We start from the raw sequence: 9,347 nt of genomic DNA, 5'->3' as shown, positions 1-9,347 counted from the left end.
GGGCGGGCGCCCACGGCGCCTCGCTCCACTGCCAACACTGCAGCTCGCGCCGCTCCACCCGCACACGGGAACTGCCTCACTGCTGCTCACAGAGTGCTCGGTCCACATGGCCTGGGTCGCACGGTCCCTGAGCCAGGCTTCCCTTCGCCAAGACACAGCTGCCATTGCTCAACAGTCTCGGTAATTAAATAATATTCACGAAAATATTCTTCCATCGGCATATATTTTGACTCAGAAATTAACTGTGTCCAAACGGTCTTCCAAAAGTCTTTGGTAAGAATCAAGTCCCGAGAAACGTAGAAAAAGTTCTTAAACAACCATGAAAGGAAATGTTTCAGTTCCTTTTGAGCTTGAATTAAGCTAAAATTTACAAATCGTTGCTCAATAATCTTTTCAAGTTTAAGATAAATGTCCATATGCAGCTCGGAGAGCCAAGAGTCTTTCCACGGTTCCTCCATGGTTTAGAGATGGAATAGCAAAATAAAAACAAGAAGAGAAATCCAGAGTTTACTCACAGATCACAGTCACTGTCCTTAGGGATCAGGGATCGTTCTGCTCGCATTAACCACCATTTGTTACAGCGGGGATACTGCAACATGCGTATCAATCAACAAGGCCTGTGGAAAAGAAACATATATGGACAAATTCTTGATAGATGTTTCAGAGATGTTTATTTCTCCAGCCGCATGGCCGGGGCTCTGCCGAGGAACTGTTCCAGTCACGGGACCAAGGGTCCTTCTGCCCACGCAGGGAACACAAACCAAGCAATGTGAACAAGGCTGACCAGGGCAGGGAAACCCCGTGTCTGTGCCCTCAGGGCCCCTCTCCCAGGACCACATGGCAGCGGGGGAGCCCCAACATGAAGCTCATGTTTTTTTGTTATCACATTTTAAACTAGAAAACCACAGAGACAATATTAATGATTGCTTTATTTTTGAGAATAACCACCCATAGATATGCCCACAGTCAAGGAACCCAAGTTCATTTTTCTGCTCCATTGCAGACTGTGCAAGAATTTTGAAAACCACTTAACCCCCATATCTCATATCCCCTTCAGTGAATGGGAATCATAGAATCTCACCATATGAAAGGGGTTTTTTTAAGACTAAAATCTTTAAAAAAGCAAGTTGTTCATGTGTTACAGGAAAGGGGACCAAGTAAATAAAATGGAGATATTACTCTGTAATCACAGATGTGCTGTCCTCCTGTGGTGCTTCTGACATGCACACCAACACTGCAGGATGCAGGCAGTGCCTGGACCATCATTAAATGATTAAATTCTTGTCTGTTGTAATGCATTTTGCCCCTTGTGTAGCTTATTAACTTTGCTGTCACCATCATTCAACAAGCAGATACATCAGTTGATAGAAAAAATGCCAACGTGAGGATAGCAAGTTCATAGGTTAAAAAAGTCATCTTTATAAATAGACTTGGTACAAGTCATAGGAGTCTGCAAAATGGGCCTGGGAAAATTAGCTGCTGACCTAAAAACACTTCCTGTTGGCTGTCTGGGAATCCATTTCACACAGTTAAAAGTGACAAGAATTAAAGCAGCTAAAGAAGCAGGACTTTATGGTGAAATAAAGAATAAAGTGTCCTAGCAAACATGAAAATAAAACCAAATGCAACTAATAAAAATACAACTAAACTATTGTGCAAGTATTCTAAACAATCAAAAGGCAAAATTAGCCATACTTTTTAAACTCCTAAAGAGAAAATTATTATATATTTTCAGTGTCCTGCAGTCCTTCTGGCAGCTCTAGAATTTCAGCAGCTGACCAGCCATGGTCATGCCAACTGCCATGGTCATGCCAACCAGCCAACTGCCCCATGACCTGCAGTTGCTTCTGGCAATGTGTGGTTTAAGGGAACTCAGTACAGCCATTTCTGTAGGAAACTGCTGACTAACACTGGGAAGAATCTAGACAATTTGACTTATACGTTAAATTAAAGAAAATATAATTTAATGAAGACATTTTTATCTTGAGCAAGGAACAAGCTTGCTGGTTTTCATTCAAAGTTAATGCTACCCTTCACTGCTGGAACTCTTCAGCTAACACTTTACCCAAGTGTCCTCTGCTGTCACTCAAAAAATGCCCCTTAGGGAGTGCTTCAGGGAATAAAATGCATGCATTAAAACAGGTATTTTCTTAGGTCCAGCTCACTGCATCACCAGGTTTACTGCAGCATACTTCTGTTGTGCTCATGCATGTGACACTTTTATAACACCGATTAGTTCAGTGATGAGTGTCCCTTTACTTTAAAGCTACTTAACTAGAAATGATTTAGAGACCCAGATTTTTACATTCCAGGAACTTTGAACTGTCACATAATTTGGCAGTTAAGGTCTAAAGAATAACATAAAAGTATTTAACAAGATATGATGATAAATTGTAGCCCTCCTAGATAAGCCTGGCTCCAAACAGAAAAGACAGACCTCCTCAAATTCATTTTGAAAATCATGAAAATATCTTGTATAACAAACGACAGAATATCTGTCTATAAGCATATGCCCATTTTCTTCAAATTTTATAGTAAAATTTCTAAATGACCTTTCCAATAAATGGCAAAAATGCAACAAAAAATACTTTTTCGTTTCTGTAATCTCTGAGTTAAAATAATTTCTAATACTGGGTGAGTTACATGAATTATAAAATTTGGTACAAGATTACAAAGCAAACTTCCTTCTTTGGAGTGCTTAGGCAATTCAGGTCAGATGTTTGCAGCTGCCCCTTAAAGACTGAAGACCAGTGAAATCCAATCTTCGGACTCTAATTATGTATTCAAGCTTACGAAGTCTATAACCTGAACCTTAATTGCTTTTGTCCAAAAGAAAGTTGACAAAGATACAACTCACTGTTTAATATGGTGGTTTATCCATAAGGATAATACAGTATTTTGTCTGAGTCTGTTAACTGGTTTCATAATTTTCCCAGTTGTTCAGACTGAGTTATCTTAAGACTTCACAGCTGGTGTGGAATTGCCTACATAGCTAAAATATGTGTCTTGGTAATGGCTAATATTTCTAATCAAATATGTGTTGGCAAAGTATTTAGGTTGAGGATAAATCAGGCTGCTGGCCACAATGTAGCAAACAAAAGGAGAAAAAATTATACGTTATGTAATGCAAAATAAATTTTCTATCACTCATCTAGAGCATTAGGACTCACAGACTCTTTGAGTTTGATCTATACCCTTAATCATGCACAATCCCATTGATACGAGTTTTAAAAAGTGCCAAAAACAAAACAAAAAACTTAAACCAGCTTTGCAGACCAAAACTTCCCAGAAGAACCACTTGAAGAAGCAGAAATACAACCACTGAGTTAACTGCCTCACTGCAAGTGCTCACTCTTCAAGATACCCTGCTTATACTTAATGTACAATTTTGCAGATGCCATCACAGTAGTAAATGTATCAGGGGCCCCTGCAGAATAGAGCATCAGTAAAAACTGCATGGTAGGATCAGTCTCAAAGATTGAGTCAAATTGCTCTGGCCTAATGACTGCAACACTTGAATGAATATACGAGGATCTTTTCAGAAGGGAGTTTTGCCACTCTGAGCTTTGGAGGTAAAGGCCTCCTTTCCACTGAAAGTAAACAAGATCCAACAGCCTAATTTTCACTTGCACCACAGAAAATCTCAGTTTACACAGAACTTCTTCTAGATCCTACTAATGGTACACAAAGTATTTCAAAATGGCCAACACTGAAAGATACAAAACTGTCCCTCTTTCTGGGACCAGTACATAACCAGAGGAAGGAAAATCCTTGTGTGCAATTCCTTCTGGATGCATGTGAGTTGGGAACTTTTGCTGCCCCCGATGATAGTTTCCCAACTTTTACATTCATCTCCTCAAAACCACAAGATATACTATCTGGCACTCACTGTGAATCATGTGTTCACTGTTACAAAACCAGCTGTCCTGATCTCCCACATGCAGGATAATGTCTGTTTCCCCCTGCCCACATTATTATTTGTATGGCCATAGAGGAAGCTCTATCAGCCTGTTCTGCTTGAAGCTAAATTGGGCAAAGTTTTCAGCTAGTCTCTAACCCAGCTAACCATGTAATTGTGCTAACATTATTACTGGCTCAGGAGAAGCAGTGGAAATATGTGACTGGGGAAAGATAGGACTGTTTTTCTGGGTCATGGTCTCACTCAAGAAGCTTAAGTGACTGAGACAGCAGCCTAAATTTTCGAATCATGTCCAAGAGAAAACATATTCTCATGAATCCTCTCTGTAACTACTCTTACGTTGCCAGTGGCTTTTGCTTGACATTTCAATGTTTCTTCTAAGGTGCTGAAATAAAAGCAGGAGAGGATTTTTAATCATGTGAATTTGACTAGTGCCAGACGACTGTAGCTTCAGCAGTTTATTTTAAATCTTCCACTGTGCTGTTCTCTTTGTTGTGGTTATAGCATTTGCTTCCACTTCAAGAACCTGGAACATCAGACAGCATTGGTAAGCACAGACCAAGAATCAGAAATATATAACACAGATGCTCAAACAAGCACTGGCTTTTTACTAATCTGTTACATTTACCTATCATGCTGGAAATAATAATTTTGAATTATCTCATTTCACAAGTACAGTTGCTGGATCTCTGCTGATGCAATACTTGAAACATATTTTTAAGTAAAAGATGGGAAGTTTTCTACTGTGCCAAAGGGAAGTTACAATTGTAATGTTCTGTCAAAGGAGAAGTTATATATTTTTTGACAAAAATTTTCATGGAAATGAGAGGCTATATAACCAAGTGAAAACTAATCTCTTTCAATGCCACTTCACTTCTCAAAAAGAAAACACTAACAGCTATTGCACAATCACTCACCCACTCCAACTTACTATTAGTTAGACGTGTGGAAACTGCAAGCTATGTGATTCTACTTCCAAAGTTGTGATGTCATGCTGGTCTTGACTTCTAGCAACCTACTTGAGCATAAGAGGAGCTGATACAATAGAGAAGATTGAGAAGGATTTTATCTGCCTGTTACCTTCACAAAACCAACAAAAATATGTTACATCAGGATATAACCAGTTACAATAAATTTGAAGTGATTTACCCTTTGAGGAAGGGCCTAAAAACGCAAGGCTTTCTCAGTTCTTCCTAACACCTCTGAGATTATACAGTATTATTTTTATGTGAAACATTGGCATGAGAGTCCTAGAAAACTAATTTTCACACACTTGTAGAACAAGCGTAGGCTGGAAGAATTAAATCTTAGCTTCCTTGCAGCTGTTTCAAAGTTTACTGAATTCCACTGTAAATAAGAGAAAAATTATTCCTTCAGTTCTTGAAGTCTAGGTGAAGAGTGGGCAGTTTTAGTTCTGAGCACTTTTGAGATAAAGATACTTGTGTATTGTTCCACGTATCTCACAAATACTTTTATTTACAGAAATACTTTTTTTACCTGTTACTGTACACATCTAGGACTTCCCCTGGAAATATTTTATGGGCAGAGATCAAGGTTTTTCAGATTTTGTCAATCATTTCAAGACCCTGATATGTTGATATTGGACTAATGCATTGTCCATGTCATCTGCCTGTCATCTCTACCTACACTGATTTTTCACATTTCCTGAAAAGTTTACAACATTGTATATTCACAGCTGTGTATACCAAGTATTCTTGCTTTTTCTTGTCCCTGAAATATGAGAAATCCTACTTTCTTTTCTCTGTCAAAGCACTCCAGGGGTTATTTTCATTTCCAAAGGAGGGACACAGGCCCTTTTTAATACCTTTATTTTATACATCTTAGCATCATTTACATCTTTGAAGCTTCCCTCACCCACAGTACAAACAGTGATGAGTAGTGGCTGTCTTGGTTATTGTACCCCATATACTCAAGAAAAAATTGTCCATCTACAAGTAACTTTGGAATATCTATAAATGTAACTTAATAAAGAAACAATTCCTACCTCCACTGTCAATTTTCTGCTGCAGAACTTGGAATCTGCATAAGGCACAGGTTTGCCAACAGCCCTGGGACAGAAATCCCAGCTCAGGCATATCCCAATCCTTGTGTACGCACAGGAGTCCACCACCTCCATCCTGTTTTAGGGCAGCTCTCTGGGGAATACACATTTAAAGTGAACCTTGCCCCATTTCTGTACTTAGCTAACAAGTCTGTCATGGTTCAAGCCCAGCCAGCAGCTCAGATCCATGCAGCCTCACTCTTCTCATGTTGGGATACAGGAGAAATTGGAATAGTAAACGTGAAAAAACTCATGTGTTGAGATAAATACAGCTTAACAGGTAAAGCAAAAGCCGTGTATGCAAGCAAAGCAAAACAAGGAATTCATTCACCACTTCCATGGGGAGGCAGTTGTTCAGCCATCCCCAGGACAGCAGGGCTCCATCACATGTGTCAGTGACTTGGAAAGACAAACACCATTGCTCTGAACATCCACTCCTTCCTTCTTCCCCCAGACTTATATGCAGAGAATGACACCATGTGGAGTCATTGCATCAGCATGTGGATATGCCTTCAGTCAGCTGGGGTCAGCTTCTTGTGCCACCCCAGCCTCCTCACAAGAAGCAGAAAAGTCCTCGATGCTGTATCAGCACTGCTCAGCAATAGCTGAAGCGTCTCTGTGTCATCAGCACTGCTCTCAGCACAGGTTTTAAGCACAGCCACATACCAGTTACTATGAAGAAAATTAACTACCCCAGCCAAAACCAGCACAAAATCAAAGAAAGCAAGATTAAGTCACTCCTACAAAATAAAAATGCATTTTTTACAAATGACAAATAGAATGCAAACCCTCAGACTCCAGTGATACAAGACCTTATCTGACTGTAGAACAAGTGGATTTAAACACTAGGCCTGAATAAACCCAAAACCCAGCTCTCTAACAAGGCCTGAAACAGAGAAATGTTGCACAACTGGGATTAACATTTTTCACATTGGATCCATATACAAGATGTGGGACAAATGCTGTTTTCAGCTCAAACATCTGCACATAAAGCTGTGCTATCTTCACTAACCACCCAACTCAGCAGAACTCCCATGCAATTTACAGAATTTCCTTTGGAAGACTATCATCCCCAAGCATTGGACAGGAAGCTTATGCAACAGACTGAAGTATCAGGATTTCACTACTGGTGAAATAAGGTCTATTTAGACCTTATTCCTTATCCTTATTCCTTTTTGGCTATAGTGGGAATAGGAATTGGCTTACAAGTTCACAGATTTGAGATTCTGAAGCCACAGAAGTAAACACCACAATGAGAGAGGCATTATGCCATTAACTAAGCATTATCAAACACACATTTGCTCCAGGCATTTAATGTATGTAGCACAGAGAAGTGCACATGAGATATTCTGTTCTGCTCGTTGTCTTATTTTGAAATGCATTTTAATTGCTTAGTCCTGTTCCTTCATCACATATCCATGGGGAGTATAGGAACTACCATATCAGAGCAGGCACTCTAACCATCTTCTCTTCTTGTGTTACGGACATCACAGATATAAGTTAAATGGCATTTGTGGTATCAGAACAGTTTCCAACAAAAGATAACCCTGCTCACCTCATTTTATACTTTCCAGAGTTGATTTTATGAAAAGCCAGAAACAGATGGAATCTTCATCACACCCACTGGTCTTTTCAGATCAGAAGAGACCAATGGAAGATATCACAGGGGACTTTAATGTTCTTCTAATCTTTCTGGGGTTTCACACTCCTGAGCTGTCAAGAAAGAAGCTTTCACTGATGTTTTATGTTTGATTTGAGTTTAGGGGGTTTTTTCCTAAAAGAAAAGAGATTAAACATTATTCCATTGCAAACCAAGTATTTTTACCAGCCATAGCAGAAGGCAAGTGCCTTAATCACTAACCAATTTCCTTTATATAATAAAGGGAAAAACACTGCTGAAAAAAGTATTGAGGTGCTGATGGGTTGCCAGAAGAGACTACCTCAGGGTCTGTGGGAGTTCCTGAGAAAGGAATACATGTCTCCATCTCTTTTTGGGAAAATAAGGATCTCAGTTTTGCAACTCTTTATACCATTGTTATTTTCACCATTGATCTGAGTGTCTTGAAGTCTATAGTTACTGCACGGATGTGTTGGAACCCTGTTGTGGTGGCCGGTGAACATACATTAAAGGAACAGAGAGTTTTCAGTCAGACAAGTCCCTAGTATCACAAGAACCACTTTATGTTAGGGTGACCAGAAAGGCTTCTCCCAGGATGTATAGTTCTGTTAATCTATCCCAGTTTGGATTCCCTGGTTGGCTGTTGGTCTCTACCCCCTCGTCACTCCCCCAGAGTTCCCCATTGGTCCCTGTTCCCCAGTCCCGCCTTTTCCCCGCCCCCGGGTAAAACTCTGAATTTCAGGATCATGTTGGTATTTGCCTCTGCAACCTTCGACAGTGTAGCAGCAACAAACTGCAACCTTTGACAGTGTAGCAGCAATAAATGCTCCTGCCGGAACGCACGCAAATACCCTTCTCGACTCTTTGCTACCAGCTGTAATACTGAACCCACCCGTGCTTCTGTGGGTGTACGCGGGACCCCACAGAGCCAGGCGCCCAATATGGGGCCTCAGACCATCCCCGACAGTGTCTCCAGTAGTTCCTGGATTTAAGTCGCATTTGAGCAGCCATAGCCCCAAAGAAACCTCTGAGTTCTATCAGGGGCTTGGCGGGGGAGACCAAGAACCTTCTGGGGAAAGAGAAGACTGGTCTAAAGTCAGTGGACCATCCTCGAGACTTTTATTTGACCCTCTAGGGTAATATGGGTTACTTTTGTATCCTTTTTTTGTTAATTGCCTTTTATCTCAAGGGTTGAGGAGAGAGGAAGATGGGGGCAGAGTTTTCTCATCTCCTGCGAGGAGTTTTTCTCCCAGTTCTAAGAGTCCTTGTTCGGGAAAATTTTCGTTATACCAGGGAAGGTTTAAAACATTTTGTTCAGTGGTTATTTAAGCAGTGGTTAGTTGAGTATTTAAAGCGCTTTGTGCGATGGTTGTTCATGTTGGGAAAAAGTTACCTGCTTTACAAGCTAGCAAAAGCTGTTGATAGTCTTGTGAAATGGTTGGGAAATGTTAACCCCAGTTTTAAAAACCCTTTACCACTTCCCTCTCCCTGCATCCCTGTTCCCTCTTCCCTGCTTCAAGAGAAACCGGGAGATGGATTCTGCCAGAGTGCACAGGTTTGCTACCGTCTGCCTGCCTCCTCCTGATTTCTTTTGTTCCCTGCCCGGGGTGGCAATGGCCAGGCTACCCCGAGTTCCTCCCCAAACCTCTTCCCCGTACCCATTTCCCCGGTTTTCTCTACTTTAAATTTGCTCCAAGATCGTGGTGGCAGCAGAATCGCTCCTGCAATCGCAGCTGCTCCCTTTATTT

At 40.8% G+C, this 9,347-nt stretch overlaps 1 long non-coding RNA gene across 4 annotated transcripts in view; it reads right to left on the bottom strand.

The window, feature by feature from the left end:
• Positions 1 to 439: 439 nt before the first annotated feature.
• The window catches only part of LOC108448475, a 10,253-nt gene continuing 1,345 nt past the window's right edge, over positions 440 to 9,347 (bottom strand). Inside the window, exons 2-4 of one of the 4 annotated variants that reach the window (XR_001864368.1) lie at positions 7,537 to 7,755; positions 4,851 to 6,075; positions 723 to 4,445 (exon numbers count right to left, since the gene is read on the bottom strand). This is a non-coding gene — a long non-coding RNA (uncharacterized LOC108448475). Of the gene's footprint in view, positions 618 to 722; positions 6,076 to 7,536; positions 7,756 to 9,347 lie in introns of those variants that run through there. The other 3 variants (XR_001864367.1, XR_001864366.1, XR_001864365.1) reach the window with 3 other exon arrangements.

Source organism: Corvus brachyrhynchos, unplaced genomic scaffold (assembly GCF_000691975.1).
Source record: "Corvus brachyrhynchos isolate BGI_N302 unplaced genomic scaffold, ASM69197v1 scaffold167, whole genome shotgun sequence".
Classification (NCBI taxonomy): Eukaryota; Metazoa; Chordata; class Aves; order Passeriformes; family Corvidae; genus Corvus; species Corvus brachyrhynchos.
Note: the sequence above shows the minus strand (reverse complement) of the source record. Positions and strands in the feature narration are given on the sequence as shown.